A 20,169-nucleotide genomic window follows, 5' to 3' on the forward strand; every position below is an offset into this window, starting at 1 on the left:
GAAGATGCGCAATAATCCCGACAACAGTCCCCGCAACAATGTCGCGGTTCGTGGGAGACTCCTAGATCGGCCGTCATTGTTGCCCAACTTCTGTGAAATATCGGAGACCATCGCGAGGGTGAACGTTTTCTGCTAGAAACTTCAAGCTTCTCCTTGGACTATCAGTCGAAAGTAAATTTTAATCAAATCCCCCTATCAGGAAGGCACACCCGCAATAACCAGGACCGTGTAAACGTCGGAAAGCAAGATGGCGCCCGCTCCCTAGTAACGGACCGTTGATCCGTTTTAGGTTAATTATGCACGATTTCTACTAGAAATCTCCAGCTCTCCCACCATTCTTCCTCGATAATCAATCCAAAGGAAGTTTTAATCGAATCTCTTATGTCTAATAAATCCCCCGTTATCAAGAAAACCCGACATCCGTCGTAATCATAGTCGCGCAACGGCGCAACGCAAGATGGCGCCCGTTTCCGAGTAAACTACCGCGGATCGGTCGGCGTATTTTTAGGTTAGGTTAGGTTAAGCCGGGATAGACGGCCAGCGGAGGGAAAACAAGGAAGTGACGCGAGAAATCGATGATTATAATTAGGCCCGCCGATACCGGAACAGGAACGACTGATTACCGTAATCAGTGGCACGCAGGTTCGGCATGATTCACGTACGAAAGAATAAGTCCCTGAAACCGAGTCGGAGATCGGAGGAAGAGCTCTCTTTCGCCCTCCTCTACGTCCTTCTCTCGTAGCGGCGAGTCTCCACGCATGCGCGTGCACAACTCTTTCCGTGCGCGACTGTTATTATGGCGGACAAAGGGTCCCCATATGGCGACCCGCGGTTTCTAATGTATGTTATTAGACATTACTCTATGATAATTAAACGTCTATACGGCATTGTTACCGGCTGTACTTACGTTACATTACCGGCAATGACACGTTGCGCTACAATGCGTCCGAATGTCGCGGCCCGAGCGTGGCGGCGTCGTCGATCCGTCGGTGGCGCCGCCTACCGACGGGGGAGGGAAACGAGGAACTGGGGAAACGTTCCGTTTCGTTAATCGCAAATGTGGGAGCCGCAATAATATGATATGTCTCCAAACCATACCAGAAATTCGTGAAATTTCACTTCCCTCAACATTCGCGTCGCCACGGACTTAATAGAAAAGAGAATGCACTCCCATGAAGGACTTACTTCCACCTCGGTCAGCGCCTTCCGCTGCGCCGCCATCTTGAAACACGGCGGCGGCTCGCATTGAAACATCAAAAACAATTACCTAATTTTAATTTAAAAAAAATTCAAGAGTATCCAAATACAGGCGTCCCTCAATTTACACGGAGTATTCCACGTGGATTCGATTCACGGGAATAGAAACCCCGTAAGGTCCATCGGTACTAAATGAAAAAATATTGCGAATAAAAGCTAGGACACGTAAATTTTGGAAATACATATTCATTTGAAATAGTTTAACGAAAAAAGAGAAAGTAATAACGGCGTTTCAGAACCGCGTAAATTGAGGGAGGGATGTGTTTTAAATTTGCCTCTTATTTTTTTTTTATTATATTATATTTTGTCTGGGGGACGTTTGGTGGAGTGGTAACTGCTTCTAAAGGGGGTGGGTGGCAGTGTAGCATCGCGAAGACAAAACTCGCGTCTTGGAGAAATGGCTCAGCTAATGGCGCATCGAAGGGGGGGAACGATTTACGGGGGAACTTAACGATCGGGTATAAACAACTCCGGGAAACTCGATTTCCCTGGCCCCTTCCTTGGTCCAGGGATCTTCTCAGCCAAGTCTGGAGAGTTTCGCCCCGGTATTGCGGGAACCGCGTAAATTTCGCGCCTCCGACTCCCGGAGAAGAACCGCGCCTGCCCACAATGGGGCCGAGATCAATGGGTTTTATTTTGCGTCCCTGGCCCTCGGCCCGATCCGGCACAGGAGTTTAATAAATTCTACGGGCACCGATCGCGGTTTTGCGCCGACTTGGACGGCCATTGTGCACCACGCCACACACTGGGGCGGAGGGCCCCGGCGATTTCTTATTTACCGCGTAATTCCACCGATGAAATTCCCTGCCAACAATGCCGAGGATCCGGGTCATGTCGTCGGTCCATGTCGCGATTACCCTCCCGTAAGCTCTGCAGACCAATAATCCTGGAAATTGGGTCAGTCTCGATGAATACGCGCATGGAAGTCTGCGGTCGATGCGCCTCCGGTCGCGAATGTCTCCGCGGAATCGCCGATACCAGTAAAAAATCGCCAGAAAATTATACAGCCTTAAGAAAAAGCGATATCCCAACGTTTGTAACGTCCTCGAATAAAATTCCCAACCGTCGTAAATCCGGTAAATAAATATATATTAATTTTCCCACGGAATTTCAGGATATTACACCTCGTCATCGAATTGATAACGTATACAGAGGTTAATGATAAGTGTGGGTGAATTCACCGTGTTAAGACGTGGAATTTATACTTCTCCTCCTAACATATGCTCTATGAATATGAAAATGTACTGCCTTGATATTTGTATTTTTTTTTATTTCAATGTTCCGTTCTGTCGATCAGTGATCCGACCTCAGGCTATGTGCGTCAAACGCACGTGCGAGTCGTTTCCTAGCCGCAGAGGAGTCCTTTGCGTCGCGTTATTTATGCACGCGCGGTAGAATGAGAAATGCTCGGTGCCACCCCGACCCACCTGGGGGCGGAATCGCCTCCGCCTTTGCCGCCCCCGGGCGGACGGGGGCTGCACTTTAATACGCGACCAGAGTCGCCGTTCCTACCTTGTACGCGCACACACCTGGGACATTATCGCGCCCATTGCCGGCACGGTTGGTAGCCATTGTGGCCTGGCTCGTGTAAAGGGGTGCTTTCCTACATACACCTCCATAAAGTATGTTGGCCACGGCCGAACGCGACAGCTCTTATCAAAACTCCTCGGACCAATCCCGGGATGCGTGCCTAGATAGACCGATTAATTGTTTCATAGAACCACGGTGATAAAAGTATTCCTCAATAGTACGTGAGGTCCCAGAAAAATGATAAATTTGTCCGCTTGTAAGTCGTACACATTTATTAGAAAGTTCTAAGAGCGACCCTATGACATGTTTTAATATTGTAGAATTGTGCGGAGAGCGTTAATGCGTTGATGTACCGACTCGTTGAGGTAGGTCAAGGGAGGTCCCCCTCGGGGTCTTTACGCGAATCGACGCCATGACACTCCTGGGTGGCCCGGCCTAATACCCTACCCTCAATTGCGACAATTGCGACGAGTGCGGCTTCCACCTCGCCCATTACGCCGGGAAGACGACCTTCCCTGGAAAATGTCCACCGGGAATCTCCTCGTCGTCTTCCCGAGAACCCCGGGACAGCGGATATTAAACAATGCATTTCGACGTCAACTTCTGCCTTGATTAAAAAGTCCTACAAAAAGTGTCATGCATGTTATGAAAATTCTCATAATTTAATAAATATTCCACGATCGCTCCATAACTTAACGAGTCAACGTCACTAAGTGGATAGCACGTAATTAGACAGCAGTGTTGGTAACATTTAAATTGTAAAGTTAGAAGGAGATGTTAAGAAAATTCATGTTTTATCAGCGGGATTATTCCCCTTAAAAAATCGGGAGAACTCGTACCCCATGGGTTGTGCAACCGGCTCGGGGGCGGCATTACTTTTCCTCGGTCTTGGCACATCCGACATGTACAAAAGGCATGCGCGATGCCGCGTCTACGGGCATGTCGCGGACAATGGGTACGGGCGCGTAATGATCGGGCCTCATTGTGTCGCGTGTGCGCCGCTCCGGCAAAGCATGATCCCGTACGTCATGTCGCGGTGCACGCGTGCGCGATCACGCATCGAGCATGTATCTCGCCGGGCCTCTTACATGGCGACGGGGGGCGTGGTGGGCACCCTAACCTCTCTTCGTCTCTCTTCCACGCCGCGTTCTCACTCCCAGGTGCGCCACAGTGTCTCGTCCTGGGACAATGCATCGGAGAAAGGACACCATGAGCCCCGCCCAGAAATTCCCCCAGCTCGCTTCTGATATTCACGGGACTGGGACACTACGGGTCGCAGGGGCCTCCAGGGGGCCAGATGCGATACATGGAGGCAAACTCTATGGGGTGGCGACCTCCTTTCGCTAGTAACTGCTCCGATTTAGAATCCTGATTGACGGTGTAATAAATGAACGTCAGTCACCGTACTTGGGAAAATGGTGGAGGGAACGGGGTGTATGGTGTTATGGACTGGGAATGGGGTTATGGTGTTTGGCATTGGTTATTATTATTACGGTTATGGTGTTGGGGTAACGAATCGTACCCTGAATTCTTAGGTGAAAACGGAAAATTGAAAGAGGGGAAATTGGTTTTGGGGGCTTTTCTTCCTTTTTATGGGGTTCGGTGTCATGGCGCGATATGGGGACTAACTGCAAGAGATAGAGAAGGTGCAATCCCTCCGATCGTTATTTCTTTTTCGCTCTTTTACTTTGCTCGTGCCCAACATCAAGGAAATGGTTAGGTTAGGAACTCCATATATCCTGAGCCCTGTAGAGAGAACCCGAGGAGAGTATCCCTATGCAATTTCATTCCGCCACATGCATCGGCGCGGCACTTGCGGCTCCCATTTGCGGATCGATCGCCGTTTCCCTCCCCTCCGCGTATTTTTTTCCCTTCCGCGAAGGAAAACGCAGCAATGCGTCGGTCATTCTCGTGCACGCGGATGCCAAGAGTCGCTTCGACGAAAGTCGAGGCCGATTACCGAGTAATGACGTGGGACCGCGAAGGTGGTTCGCGTTGACAGCGAGTGACAACTTTGGCAGATGACAGGATGCTCCAATTGGCATAGGGAGTCCTTGTAATCATGGGCCTTGGGCTTGCTCGTATATACCCATCGACTAACCTCAAAGATGGGGGGAAATTTCCCATACCGATGACGAAGCCTCCGCGACAAGAACGTCATGCGGTCGAACCGGGATCTCGAGGGATGAAGGAAGAAGAGGGGAAAGAAAAAGAGAAAACATGGCGATATCGCGTGCCAAGTCGCGTCAGCAGTCGCAAGACACTTTTTCGCGTTCTGCTCCTGTTTCTCGCCGCATGCGAGGATATGCACCCGTCGTCGAACAATGCCCGATGAGCGCAGCCGACAGCTGGAGGCGCGACATTTGTCGAGGCTTCCTCCATTCCCTTTTTCTCCCCTTTTCTTGCGTCCCCTTTCCCAGAGGCGTTGGCCCACATATGCACGAAGGGATAATGGCACCGAATGCGAAGATGCGTGCCCGCGTCCTTCCGGTTTCCCTCGAAAACTCGAGTTCCTCTCTGACGATGAGTCTGGATGCAGATGCGAGGAGAGCGCGCCGCCATCTTGGATCCGGGGGAGAGAACCGTACAAAAGAGCTTTATAATCGTTCGCCGAGTCTCCTGCATGCCAGGGGGGGAGGGAAGGTGATTTAACGAGGCGATCATAAAGTCCTGGTTAACAGGGGCGATAATGTATGACAAATATTGGCAGATGCTCGAAGGTCCATCCTTTTTACGCCGTCCCCGAGGGGCGGCCATTATACCGACTCCGCCGGTAAAGTCGAGCCCCAAATAGAGGAGGGCATTTTCTGCGGTCTCCTTCGGGCTGCCGGCCATTGTCGGCCCCGGGAAAGGAATGCATAAATCAGGGATACGCGGCAACAATGATCCGCCGATCCTACGTAACCTCAAAGAGCCAGCGGAGAGACGGCGGTGTTTCGTTGGACAGAGGCGCGACCACAATGCACGATGACAAATGACTTCGCATGCAGGACCCGTGCGTGCTGCGAGGACTCGTGTATGTACGCACACGCCGGAGGATCCTGCGCGTCCTTTCCCGGCGGCCGCCATCTTGGACGCTCAGCCTCAGGGACCTTTCGGAAATTAATTCCTTCGAATTCGTTATGATAGTGAACTAAATAGGGCATGACAACGAAAAATACGAGAAAGGGCGAGGTTTTAATCGAATACATTTACCGTGGGGAGGAAAAGAGAAATTCTACCGAGGAAATCCGACACCGGGAATTCCCGAGCGGCCATCTTGGTGACGGTTCGTCCTCTGAAATGTCCCATTAGCGAGCTCGCCCGGTGTGGCCGCGATCAGTCTCTTTCCCGGGGGAAAAAAACCACCGCGGAAAGTCGCTGGGGGCGGAAATCCCTCCGCGTGCGTTCGAAAATCCGCGTCGTGCGGGGCGTGAGCCCCACGCGTATAACGCGGCCGCGAAGAGTTACGAGTTCACGAGGCGATAAAGTTTGGCCTCGTAACGCCCCGCGTAAAGGCAATGAACGGATCTCTGTCGGCGGTTAGTTTGTTTTATGGCGGGCGACGTCAGGGAAGAAGTCCATGCTTCTTTCTGGTCCATCTGCGCTTTATGGGCCCTTAAGGAATTTAGCTTAAACGCAAATGACGAATCGCCGTCCGGCGACAAAAACCCGGCCGGTCTCGGAATGGACATTTGCCGCGGGGTCGAAACCATTGATACGTGCACCATGGACTCTAAAAACCCCGAATACCATATAAAAGAACCCTTAACCATGGATTTTTCGAAAAACGAGAATAAAAACCTGTGCCTGGCGTCGAGATTACTTCAGCTTATGAATGATAAACGCGCAATTTTTTTTTTATCAATTTCACGCGACACGTTCCTTTAGTTCCTCGGCCGAACGATGGCGGCGCTGGCATGCAGGTCCACTTTCAATTTAGCGCTACCGGGGTGAACTATTTTTTGTACAACCATCTTAACCTCTTACTGGAGATTAATTATCAGATGCCCATCTCAAACTCGTATTTCAGATACTATAATCAGTCCAAGTGCATGGCACGTCATTTCCACTTTAGGGGTAAATAACAATTGGTCATTCCAGCGGAGGAGGTTAAACCCGAGTATCAATGCACGGCCGAGAGTTCGGTCGGGCGCATCGATCAGCTTTGCGGGTATTTTTCGGGATTTCTCGAAATATCTTCATGCGATCCGCACGAGACTCGGTCCATTGGACGAGCCGAAGTCCTGGCCGGTGCGCTCTGTTGGACTGATAGCGATTAAGACTTCCAGAGACGCGTCGGACCCTGACGGATCGGCCGGCGTCCGGAATACCAGCAATGGGCGGCCCCGAGGCGTGCAAAACGGGCGAATCCCGCCCCGGGTCAGGTGGACGGCCGCAATGCCCGGAATTTCGGGCGATCCGCCGACGTTTACGGCTCCTCCGAACACTCGTACGAGGGAACGACGGACACGGGGACGGCGCGAGGGGACACCAGGCCCAGAAAAGCTACTATAGGTAGTGGCCCGACGCAGCATGTGCTCTGGGCGGGGACCAACGCGAAAGAGATATACTGCCTAACCGGAGTATTTATGGCATATCCGCACTTCGTCTAATATATGCCGCACCGTGGAATGCTCCAACCAGGCCCGAAATTATTGTTTGCTGGAAGCGGGAATAGGCCTTATTAACGTTTCTCGGATGCACCCCTCTCCGTCACCTCTTCACCCCTTGTACGACATTTTCCGACCCGCGACAATAAATCCATTAATTTCTTGCCGGGATTAGCCGAGCTCGTTATTCTCCCCGATTGAAAACCCGATTGGCTGATAACTCGGTTATGACGGGGAATTAAACTAACAGCGCGATTGTAACGAGATACTCGGATAGCGGGGTAATTACACCGCGATTATCGCCCGCGATTCGCCTTCCATCGCGTATGACGCTACCAATCGTTATGGAAATCTACGGTTTGCGATTGCATGTACACGACGGGGTTTACTTGCCACCGTTTACGGGAGTGTAACGACGTCGTAGATGGGCGCTGCAATTAATCATCATTTTAAGTCCCATCGAACGGCGCTGCCGTCGCATCATCTATTCGACTAAGTCCCCGCAAGTTTTATCCGCGTTCTCATCCGAGGGTCATTAAATCGCGATTCCGCAGACGGCGGAGAGGTTATGGGAATATCGCGATCAAGAACATCGCGTTCTTACTTAGGGTCTCCATAATTACGTGTTAATGTTTCAGATAATTCGGCGTACCCAGTTTGGAGAAGAACTTTGCAAATAATTTGACGTTTTATGTATGTGGAACGATCCTTTCGCATCACCTTAAATCGTCATTAATTCCTTGCTCAATCCCCGAGAACCCGTAAAAATCCCGATTTTCTCATTAATCTTTCTGACGATGACACTTTAAGGGGTTGCAACGTGTCCGATGCGTCCCGAAAATGTCTGATCTCTTCTCGTGGAGCAAACTCCAGCTCGGTTTCGGTGGTTGCCGAAGCAGTACTCCGCCGAGTCGGTGACACATTCATTACCGCAAACTTAATAGAGCTCTCTGCCACCGAGGCCGAGTGTGTAACGCGTTTCTTGCGAGCCCGGAGTAACACACACGGTGGGACTTTAATGTACGCGTGTACCCTTACTCGCGGACGCTCTTATTACTGTTCGCGCCTCGTTATTGCGATATTTATAGCCGGCCGAGCGAGGCCGCAATTGGGATGTCTCATTAATATCAAATGTGCCTCTCCTGGTTCTTCGCCGCCTTAAGGGGATTCCGTGGAAACGAGCCCGGGATCGTTTCCCAGCCCTCGAGATCGTTCGCCAGGACGAAAGGACCAGTAAGGACCCTCTTCCCGCGGGAACCCTTTTCCAGGACTCGGTGAAAAGATCCGGGAAGATTCGACGAGAAGGGATCCCGTCGCTCCAAGGAGGTCGTCGATCGCCGATTGGCTGGATATCCTGCGGGGAAAAGAAAAAGGACGCTCTTGGAGGATAGGGCCAATAAAGGACACCCGAGACGCTTCGGGGCAATTAGTATCGAATGTCGATAGATATCGTCTTCCCTGTTGCAACCTGCCGGGGAGACGGCCCCCAGGTTCTCCCAGCAGGGCGCAACCTGCCCTCGACTTCCAAGGCCCGAAAAAGGACCCATTCACTCGAGGACACCTAATAGGACCTCTCAGGATTTCATTCAGGACGTCCCGCCGATTCGCTTTCACGGCGAGCCGCGGGAAATGCGCTTTCCGTCCCACCTTTTCCCATTCCTACATCCTCCGTCTCCCTCGTTATCCGAAATTTCCCACCACCCACGTCCTGCTCGAATTTATCGATATCCTGTATGTATTTATGTTCGCTTTAAATTCGATAAGTTCGAAACAAGTTATCGATTGGCACCCCGGTCCCTGGTACCATTTTCACTCAGTGCTCCACCCTGGGTGTATTATTTATCGATAGGCGAAGGGCGAAAGACATAAGGACCACCCTTGGGATTTGAGAGGACTGCGCATTTGCTCGGTCAATAAATTTCATTCGTTCTGTGACTCTGGGAGCCCAAAGAGCCCTCCCTCAGGGTTCGGCCGACACACGGAGTGTAACTAAACTCGAGGGCTGTTTAGCGACACGGTTCGAGTCTCCTTCTGCTCGTTTTCCGGTCCACGTGGGTTTTCGGACCTGCCTTCAGCGAGTCCTGGAGGACCTCCTCCGAGGCCTCCCCCAGACGCCGGAATGATGTATCAACGTTTTCACATTTTTCCTTCTGAGGAAGTCTTCCGGCACCCCCGGTGGATGACGACCCTCTCGAGACATCTTTTCGCTGGCGGGCCCTTTTCGCGGGATCCTCGCCAGGACGAGATTGGAGGACCGATGCCCCGGAGCCCTGAGAAAATGGCCGACGATAAAACCGGACATTCGGGGGCTAAAAGCTCGAAGCTATTTCCTGTTCGCCGCAGAGCACAGCCCTCGCTCCCCGAATGACCATAAAGCTAAATACATCCGTAGGGGATCGAACTGGACAACGGGAAGAGGGTCCTGATGGAGCGCCTCCTGGCTGGTCTATCCTCAGGATGAGAAAAGTCCTGCCGTTAAAACTTTCTCGACAAATCGGTCGCGTGTCCTGTGACTTTGAGGCCGTCGCTCGGAAGGAAATCGTTGGTTCGCCACGACAATTAGAACGCGGAAGTCCTTAAAAGCCATTAGGGAGAGATGAATGAATCCCCACCGAAGGATCATACCCCCAAGGACGAAACCATCTCGATTCCCAGGAATCGAACGAACCTTCCGCAGGACCTTCCTCGGGAAGTGGAGGTAAAAAAGGGAAAACAGCCCGAAAATTGCACGTTGGTTCTCCACGGAAATCCTTGGAAGCCATTGCACAAGGATGGACCCCCATTAATGGACCATATCCGAGGACGAGACTTCGGATCACCCTCGATCGATTCCCAGGGATCGGAAAGGAGTCCGAATCCTTCCTCGTCTGATTTAAGGAAGACCTGGATTCGTTCTCCGGGACCTTCCTCAGGGGAGGGAGCTATAAAAAGGAAACAGTCGGGCCTGAAATTTGCACAATTTCAGGAGGACGGCGGGGCCAATTCGCCCGGTCGAAAGAAGGCAATCTGCGGAAATTGGCCAGAGCGACGAACCAATTTCCGAAGGCCTGGCAAACACCAGGCCAGGGGTCAGTCAGGTGAGGGTTAATCTACGTTAAGGTGATCCTCGTTAACGCGACGAAACGGTTTCCGAGCGGCACCGGAGAAACTGGGTCCCGCTCGGAAACATCGTCAAAGCGTTCCGGATAGCGAAAGGCTTTTTTTAAAAAATCCCTGCACCTCGTCCGGAGGTCTCGATCGGAGTTTCCCGAGGGCTTCGGCTGGAGCAACGGCGTCGGGGTTTCGCAAGGAAAGGCACGGGCCATAATGCGTGCACCGGGAGTATCCTGAGGATCGAAAACGTAATTTGGGCCCCGATGGGACCACCGGGCGGGTCGCCCTGCCGACGATTAACATTCCCAAAGCAATTGCACCCACGTCGACGCAAGAGAGGCAATTTCTTTCTGGAACGCGGCTCTCATCCGCCGTCGAGTCGCGGCGGAGGCGCTTCGTCTCTGCCGCCACCAGGAGGCGCCACCTCCCGAGAGCGTCCGGCTAATGTCACGTCCGTAAAATGGAACAAGGTGCACTAAGGGAAAAAAACCATCATTGACATTTCTTTGAAGTTATGATAATTTATTTCAGCCGGATAATTATTACGATACTTATGGGGAGCTGCAACTCGATTATCCAATATGGCGGCGCTGAAGTATTAATTAAATTCGATGCTAAGCGTGATACAAATGTATAGACGGTTGGCTTGGGTCGTTTATAAATATTAACATTTGTAAGGCGATGGATAGCGTTAATAAATGCCTCGTATTGTCGTGTAAAACTGCTAGGGAAGTACTTGGTGATCCTTGGAGGAGTCAACTGCGGTTCTTGTTCCACCCTCGCGTTTCCTCATTCGTTTCCATTCCGAAGGATGTTTCCACCGTCCTCTCTTACCTGCTCCGATGAAGATCCTCGGCGCCCCCTTCCTCCTCTTGATTCGAGGAGACATTTGTCTCCCGAGTGTCGCGCGGCCTCATCACTGGAATTACAGGCCGGGTCGGCCGCCATCTTGGAAAGTCGCGTGGATACCGGGAGGGAAGGACTTTTAGCCCGGATTCTCTCCGTTCTCTCGGGTAATTCCGTTTACGCGGATTCTCTGCCGGTTTTTCTTTCCCTTGCTTTTCAATTTGAGGTCAGGTTAATCCGGGCGCGACAGTATCGGGCCCATCTCGTAGCGCACGGTGAGAGGAAACGCTCCTCTTTCGAGGCAGACGCGGTCGGAAGGCACGTCGCGATGAAATGAGGAGCGGCAATGGGCAAATAAATCGCCTCGCCCGCGTCACGTTCCGATTCGTGCGAGACCTGAACGCTCGTGAAAGCTTATGATGGACCTGCACGAGCTGCGAGCGACGCCTTTGATCTTCGCCGCCGTCAAGGCGGCGTCGTTGACAGTCTCTTCCGAGAGCCGCCATCTTGGGGTTGGATCTCGCCAAAAAGCGGAATTTCTTGCGCCTCCTCAAGTGAACATAATACCTCCCCTGGGAATAAAATCCGTCCTTAAGAACTTTCTAAACACCCATCCTTGCCTTGATCGGATATAAAAATATCAGAATTTCTTGTACACTGTAAAAATATCTATATACCCTCCCTGCCGCTAAAAAGTGTCCTTAAAGACGTTAAACGCACATCCTTGACTATACCCCGTGGAGTGGATCGGAAAAAATCCACATTTTTCGCCCCCTTCCTTCGATTCCCTTTAGTTAAACGTCATCCTGACATTGAAAGGCATCTTTAAGCATACTTTATATCTGAACGCACATCCTTGCCCATACATTAAACCGGAGTAATCGATGTCCTTCCTCGGGTAAGCCGGTCGCAAGATTGCGCTCTTTTAATTTCCCATAATCTGAGAAATTGCCACCCTGGTGGAAACATTCTGTCGGGAGCGAGGATAATCTTTTAAGGAAATTTCCCCATTCCGATGGGTGGAGGCATTCGTATTGGACGACAATTAAAAGGACAGAACTATGATCGGGTATAATAACGAGTCGTTGCGAGGACTCGACCAGGTCCACTTATTACTAGTTGCTGATTTTATGCGGAATCGCTGCAGCAATCTGCATAGGTGGTGATCTTCGTCACCATCGCGTGCAGAGTAACGACGCTCGTTGCGTCGCCATTTTGAAAATGGTCGTTTAAGGATTTACATTGTAGGACTACCTAAAAACGACTCCACGCGTAATAACAAATCTCAGCGATTTGTAATCCGTCCAGTTAAACCGAGTTTTTATTGACACGTCATTTACAACATGCCTTGCACGGATTTATTGCGTGTATTTATCATTACGCGTGGAGTTATTATTGAGGTTAGAACTGGAACCGATCGGCTTGATTTCCTGATTCGCTCGAGGATCGGGGAAAGGAATCCTGATCGAAGTCGCGTTCTTGACGCTTGCATATATTGCAACCTCCACCGTGTAAAGAACCAATAATTTCGAGGCAGCGTGTGACCGAGCTGCGGCCTTAAGCCCCGTTTTTATTACAACCTGCACACCGGGATACCGAGCGACGCAAATCACTATACTGGGCCGTGCGGCCTCGCGAAGCGCAGCCTCGTAACGGCGCGTTCCCTACTTCCGAAGATAAATGCAACTTTCTACCTCAACGATGTATGACAGGAAAAAAATACCCCGGACGAAAGTTGTTCCATATAATGCGCTGGACAAGTTCTACATGAAGCGTTTTCCCACACGGCGGCTTGTTAGAGCGAAAATGTCGTATTTCTCGCGGCGCGCACCGGCGCGATTTCCAACACAAGCAGCGCCCGCGGTTTCGCCTTAAAGTGCGATCGAGAGGCGGCCTTAAGCCTCGTTTTCGTGGATCGCGATCGAGGAACTCGTTCTGGACGAGGGGATATGTCCTCAAGCGATGCGGCAAACGATCCATGTGGGGAAACCGGAAAACCTGGCGAGGATGACGAGTGGTTGCGATCCGTTCCGCCGGAAGTGCGACATGACATGCATTAGAATCGGCGTCGTTCATTAGGCTCGCAATAATTTGCGGGGGTTAGGGCATAATCATTTTCGTGCGATTCCCTCGCATGCGTTCACGTTTAAAAGCCCCGGTAACCGAGACACAGTTGGTCGCGCATGCGCGACACATGCGATGCCGCCATCACTTTGGCGAATCGAGGGGTTTTTTCGAGGACTTTTCGTTGACATTTGTTTTTAAGGTGAGACCCAAATCGAGGGAACGTTTTGGAGATGGTTTAAGGATGCATCCTGCAGAGGGTCCTTTGGATTTGGCGACTTTCTGCGACTTGGCTCCGCTGGAATTTCACTTTTTTCCCCATTCGCCCTCCCCTTTTGCGGAGCCTATAATCGTATATGCAAATCGTCACAATAACGGGTGAAGCAATCGCCTCGCAATCGCGGCTCATTAAGTCGTTCCCGAGTTCCAGTGCTCGATCGAGGAGAATCCTCGAGATCCGATTGGCTAGTCGAGGGCCCACCTTGACCCCGAAGAGTCGAGTCTAATGGACCGTCCATGACTCGCCGAGAGTCAAAAAGCATCAGGATACCCCACGTCCCACTGCAGACATCTCTGCCGTGACAATTGATAATTCCGCCACTATTTCCCGGCCGGCGATGTCGCAATTGGCTCTTCTTTGCTCCGGGATGAAAAAGATACCGGCGGACTTGCAATCGGCTGCATCGATTGCGGTGAAAAAAAAATAAAAAATAAAAGAAAATAGAGGATGCGCGCGGACTGCGGACCCGCCTTGACGTCTTCTTTCGGATGGTCCTTTAGACCTTTTCACCTCATATTATGAAAATATTTTCGATTTTCCTTAATGAAGGATTTTAACGCGAGGAAAGAAATGACTCCTTTCGCGGGAGATTAATTGCAGGTAAAAGGTGCATATCGTATGCGGATTGGAAACCTATGCACACCCTGGCGTACGATTAGAATTTTCTTTTCGCGTTTCGTTATCAGTCCGTTTGCGTTTTATTTCCCTCAATGGAGGATATTTTTCTGTGAGGAGGAGAATGACTCCTGTTAGCGGTGGAGGCTCCTTCATGACTTCTGCTCGTGAATGGAAGGCTGGCCAGGCCGCGAGGAACTGCCCTTTTGTCTCGGTTTACTGCAAAGGTGGGTGCATTGCTGCAGCCGCTGCATCTGCCCCTTCAAATTACTGTTTATGATTCGAATTAACCTGCCGGGAAATAAAAGGAGCGCGAGGGGAAATTGAGAGGAAGAAGGACGGCTGTTCCGCGCCAGGCTCGCGCCACGGCGCCCAGGTTAACGAGGCCCCGCCGAAAGTTAATTGCGGTTAATTGCCGTTAATCCCCGTTAATCCCGGCTAATCGAGGAGGTCCCTAATGTCTAGTTTAGGCCGCGACAGTGGCGACGCCAAAGTCGGCGCGGTTTTTCTACGACTGGGGCTCTTTAACGACGGGACGTCGTTACGGACGTCCTGTCACGAGTTCGTGCACCCGGGAAGGAAAAGTATAGTTACTGTAACGATATTTTAACAAGTTACCGAGTCTAAGTGCCGCCACTTTTTGCCCCCCGATCGACCGGAAAATTGCGGCTAGGATTATTCCTGAATCCCGTCGGCGAAGCCGAATGTCCGAGTCGGAGTTTGATGCAGAAAAATTGACAGAAAGACCTGCCCAAAAATTGTCATGCCTTTCCTATCACGCGGAGAAACGTCATACGACACCCGAGTACTTCCCCATAAATATACGCAGCATGGCTATGCAAAGCCACGCTTCCCTGAAATCTTTATAAACATTTAATGTAGCACTTTTTCGTCCACTGCCACGTTTTGCCCCCCCATATATAATTGTCAGCGGTTTCCCCAATTTCGTGACATTTTCCAATATGGCATAATTCTCCTCGATAAAAAAAGGCCAAACTCACAGGAGAAAATTCACATACTTTCGATCGGTCGATTACCCGTCGCGATTCCGCAGGATCGCCATTCGGCAGGACGAGGCGAATCGCTTACGAGTTAAGGACACGCTTCATTGTCGAGTCGGCACCCCTGACGTGGGAATGACGGGTAGCCCCGAAGTTGGGTCCCCCATGAGTCCGGCGACCCCATGCCTAATCGCACCATCGGCCATGGTCGTTGACAAACGACAAATTCGAGAGATGAAGGATGAGGATCGTCCAGGACGATGGGTCTCGATCGAACCCCGATGGCCGCCCGATTGGGTGTCGACTCCTCGACTGCTTTTCTCCTCCATTAAGGTATCTACTTTAAATCAAGGATACCTCGTCCTGTGATCAATTTCTACTCGGCTAGGTATAAATACTCCCAACGGGGGTCGACACGTGCCCGGAGTTTGTCGGCATAGTTGAAAGTAACGAGAGAGAAGAAGAAAAAAAAACAGTCTTGAATGGGCGCTGATGATAGGAACCCTTTGGCGGTAATCAAACGGGGAATTTCGGAAACGGCGGAGGAGGTCCTGGAACAAGTGTCCCGGGAATGTCGTATAATCCCGAATTAGGTGAACGGGCGTGTCGCCGTTTCTTTCGCAGCGCTTCGAGGCCCGGGATTAAGGCCGGGACCCCACCGGGTGCTCGGCATTAATGTCCCCTGGTGACGTCTGCCGCTAGTTGTCACTTTGACATGTAAATAGGCACCCGGGGGGCCTCCTGAAACGGCTTTCGAAGCCGCTCTCGTATGTACCAGCTCGCGGCTCCAAGTTGGCACTCCTCTGCCAAAGGGCCAACGCCGAGTGGCGACGGAGGAGACGCCGATGTGCATTTGCCTGAACGAGCAGGCCACAATGGAGCCGACCGGGCCATTTCTGCAGGGAGATGGGGAGCAGCCCTTCCCAGGGAACGATTTTACTTTCCTCGATGATGTATGCCGACCTTCCTATCTCTTCGATCCGGGCCAATATTGACTTTGCTGCGCCGACGAGTGTCGATCGGATTTTACTGCGCAGAGGTGATGCCGATCCAAGGAGGGATGATAACCACCGAGAAGGGACATGGCTCTTTGATCGACTCCAAAATGAACATTTTCACGTGGATGCAGTTGACAAAGCCCACGGAACGGAGGAATTGCCCTTTGTGGAGTTACCCCGTGGAAGATGCAACTGGCACTCTAATAAAAATGCCCATGTCAATTTACATACCCTGTTCTTTGTCATTTTTATTATCTTTATCATCAGCTTACGTTTTTATTATCAGCGTACGTGTCCTGCACTGTAAAATTTTAATAATCGAAAAACCGAGACCGGAGGGATTGTTTTGCCACAATTCCGCTTTCTCTCTTTCTTGCAACGCCTTCATTGCACATCGCAATATGGCGGCGCCCCATTAATCGGTATCAATAGGAGAGACAATACCTACAAGCCCCTTCCAATTCGCTCCCAGAAATCACCAAGCCATTGTTATCCACATTTTCTTCCTCATATCCACATCCAAGGAGTCTTTTTCCTCGAAGTCGTCAAGTCGAGCCGAAGTCGCATCCGATGCTAAGTGGAAAACCGGGACACTGTATCAGCAATGCCGCCTATCGGCGATCGCTAATTAATCGTCCATTTTAAATTGCAGGCCGGTCACAGGGACCGGCGTGTCCACACGCACGTAAAGAGCCCACAGCTAGGAATGAAACGACTCGAAATGATAGCGCCGCCCTGATAGCCGAGGTTGCATGCCGAGCAGCAATGTTGCTGACAATCTGCCGTGTGTAAGAGTATACCTGTGCAGATATGCAGGTGTGTGTGTGTGTCAGGTACGTTCCTGGAACATGGTAGTAGGCTCTGGAGGAGAAAGACAGTGGAAAGAGCGAGTGGACTCGCCTATGCACGCGCGTGCACGGGAATATGCGGCGCCGCGTAGGTAGTCGTGCATAATGGGCGTCGTTTAATGTTAACGACGCTATTTTGCGAATATGGATATCAGCCGGCCGCCTTAAGGTTCAGGGCCTCATGCATTTTCATAAAACTCGGCTAAGCGCCCGCGCGCATGCGCACTACCAGTATATTTTATTACCATTATTCGCGCTCCTCTCTCTTCGCTCGTTACTCTCTTTCTCATTCGCCTTCTCTTGTGGCGATCGCACCTTGTTCCCTCGATGAGTTACGACGGTTAGGACTTCTTCGCGTGGCGACGCCACGGCCGCCATCTTGTCTCTTGCCATTTAGGATGTTTTTCGGCGAATTTAATTATTCCCCCGGTATGTACCGTATCGAAACGAGGCTTTACATTGATAATGGGTCAATTGAAGTCTAAACAGTGACCGCTATCATGGATTGCGGGGAGTTCCTTGGTTATTTTTCGATTTTACGGAGAATCTACGGTCACGCGAATGACAACTGACGGCGGTACCTTCATCGCGACCATCTCGGGGAATTGAATTTCTCCCTGGATATCTAGGGTATCAAAACGTAGTTTTCCATTGATAATAGGTAAATTGAGGTCCGATCAGTGACCGCCATCTTGGATTGTCAGGAGTTTTTCGTTATTTTTCGATTTTAGGGGATTCTACGGTCGCACGAGTGGCGACCGACGGGAATTTCTCGCCGGTGCTCGATCACCTATGAAGCCGTCACCGGGAATAGTTAGACGATGATTTATTACCCTTTAAACGGATAGTTTCAATTTTGCAGCCTGCGGAACATTTAGTTTTACCCGCTCTCGGATATGGCGGGACTCTAACGCGTTTTCACTGCCGCGCAGGGATTATTAATGGCCGTATGAATTATAGCCAGTTAAATCCCCGATGTCTCCCACGACCCGGGAACCTTGGAGGTCCCTTCCTCCTTGCGAGGATGCGTTTTGTCATTTTGCGCCAGGTTACGCATCATTTCCCGAGGTAAGTCCCATCGGGCCCGGGAAGGGGGAGGAAGCAGACGCTGCATCGGGAAATGTCGCGCACGGCAGCGTCATGCAAATTGCAGGTCGCTTCACCTACAAGGAAGGTGGCGTGACTCCAGTGACGTCACCTGGCCGAGGCTGCACTCTCCCCTCCAGAAACCTGCGGATCAGGTGCAGCTCCTAGAGGGCGGAGCATGCGATGGGCCAATCCCGGCTAGGGGACGTGCCGGACCTGCCAACCTGATTCCTCACCTGGTCCGCGCAAGTCTACGGCTACGCAGGGCGTTCCGTCATCGAGGACTCCATGAAGAATCGATACGAGCGAGTCCGAGGCGCCACCGGATCCGAGGATGAATTCCTTGAATCTTGAGTTCCTACGTCCGGATCGTTTCGATGGCAGGTCCAGAAATTGCGGTTTTTATCGTTGTGGATTGCTGATCTGGGGATTTGGAGGAATTTTCCATTTTTTTAACTTGATTGTTCTTACCGAATTGCATGTGTGGCAGGTGCAGAAATCGGGATTTTTGTTGCAGTGGGTTGGCCATTATCCATTTAGGGGTACAGCGGAATTTTGAATTTTTTAGACAGGGTCGTTTCGATGGCAGGTGCAGAAATCGTGATTTTTATCGTCGTGGGTTAGTTATTGCTGATCTGGGGATCTGGAGGAATTTTCAATTTCTGAGACTTGATTTTCCTTACCGGATTGTATCTGTGGCAGGTGCAGAAATTCCGATTTTTATCGTATTGGGTCGATCCTTATGGATTTAGTCGAATTTTTCATTTCTGCAGATTTGAGTATGATCATAATTGGATCTTCCCCACGTAGTGATAAGCAAAATGCTCATGTACGGTCCAGATCTGGCCCTGCAAATATGGTTTGGTCCTTCTCTTACCCGTTTTTACACTTTTAGAAAAACCAAAGCCAACTTACAAAATGAAGACTAATTTTACTCCTCGCTGCCGCTACGACAGGTGCGAAAATAGCTGTCCGTACCTTGCTGGGTCGCGGGGTTCCTGGATTCCCCCCAAGTGCAGCTCCCGGGAAGGAGCCCTTTATTTCGGCGTGAAAACTCAAAGAACAGGGGAAAGAGGAATTGCGAAGTGCGGCCACCGCGGAATTCCGCTTACGTAGATTTAATAATGGCGGAAATTATAGGAAGGGACCTCCCGAGAGGATAATTTCGCGGCGGCGTTGGACATGGCGCCGAGGCGAAGAGTAGCCGGACCTCCCAGCTGTCCTCCCACCGGGATTACAATAATTACCATTCTTATTTGCCCGCTCGTGACGCCATTTACAATCCACCCGACGTCAATTACAATCGACTCCTTTTCGCGCGTTAGGCCCGAGATTAATCGCCGCTCTTAAGGGCGCAGGGCTGCGCCTCCACCAGCTGATCCTTGTTTCAATCTTCCCCGGAACCGGGTTATTCCCTCGGGAAAATTATTTAACGCTCGCAATTACGAGGAAGTACCTGCAAATCGTTGGAGATCACCTAAACGTCACTTATTACCGAATCGCATTGTGGTTTATCATACAAAATCAAAATGGACATCGTTTTCACCGATTTCCGAGGGAATAACCCATCGCTGGAACCCCGTTTACCTCTAATGTACCAACTATATCATACCATACCAACATATTAAATATACCAAATATACCAGAATCGATTTAAAAAATTCTTTTTCCTCTCCAAGTTCCCGTAAAAAAATTAATCTCGGAAAGAAAGCAGCGTCTCCCTTCATGATCCATGTCGCGCTCATCCCATACCATCGCAACACATTAAACGTACCAACCATCCCAACATATAAAACGTACCAAACCCGATAAAAAGAAATCCCTCTCCCTCTCGAAGTTCCCGTAAAAAGTGAATCTCGAAAAGAAACTAGCGTCTCTGTTCATCGAGTCGGGTCCAAACAACCCGTCAGCAATTTGCAAATCCTCGAATGGGTTCCACCCATCACACGTGCTGTGTCA

This window comes from Orussus abietinus, unplaced genomic scaffold (assembly GCF_000612105.2).
Source record: "Orussus abietinus isolate OABI.00-Male unplaced genomic scaffold, Oabi_2.0 scaffold9, whole genome shotgun sequence".
In the NCBI taxonomy this organism is placed as follows: Eukaryota; Metazoa; Arthropoda; class Insecta; order Hymenoptera; family Orussidae; genus Orussus; species Orussus abietinus.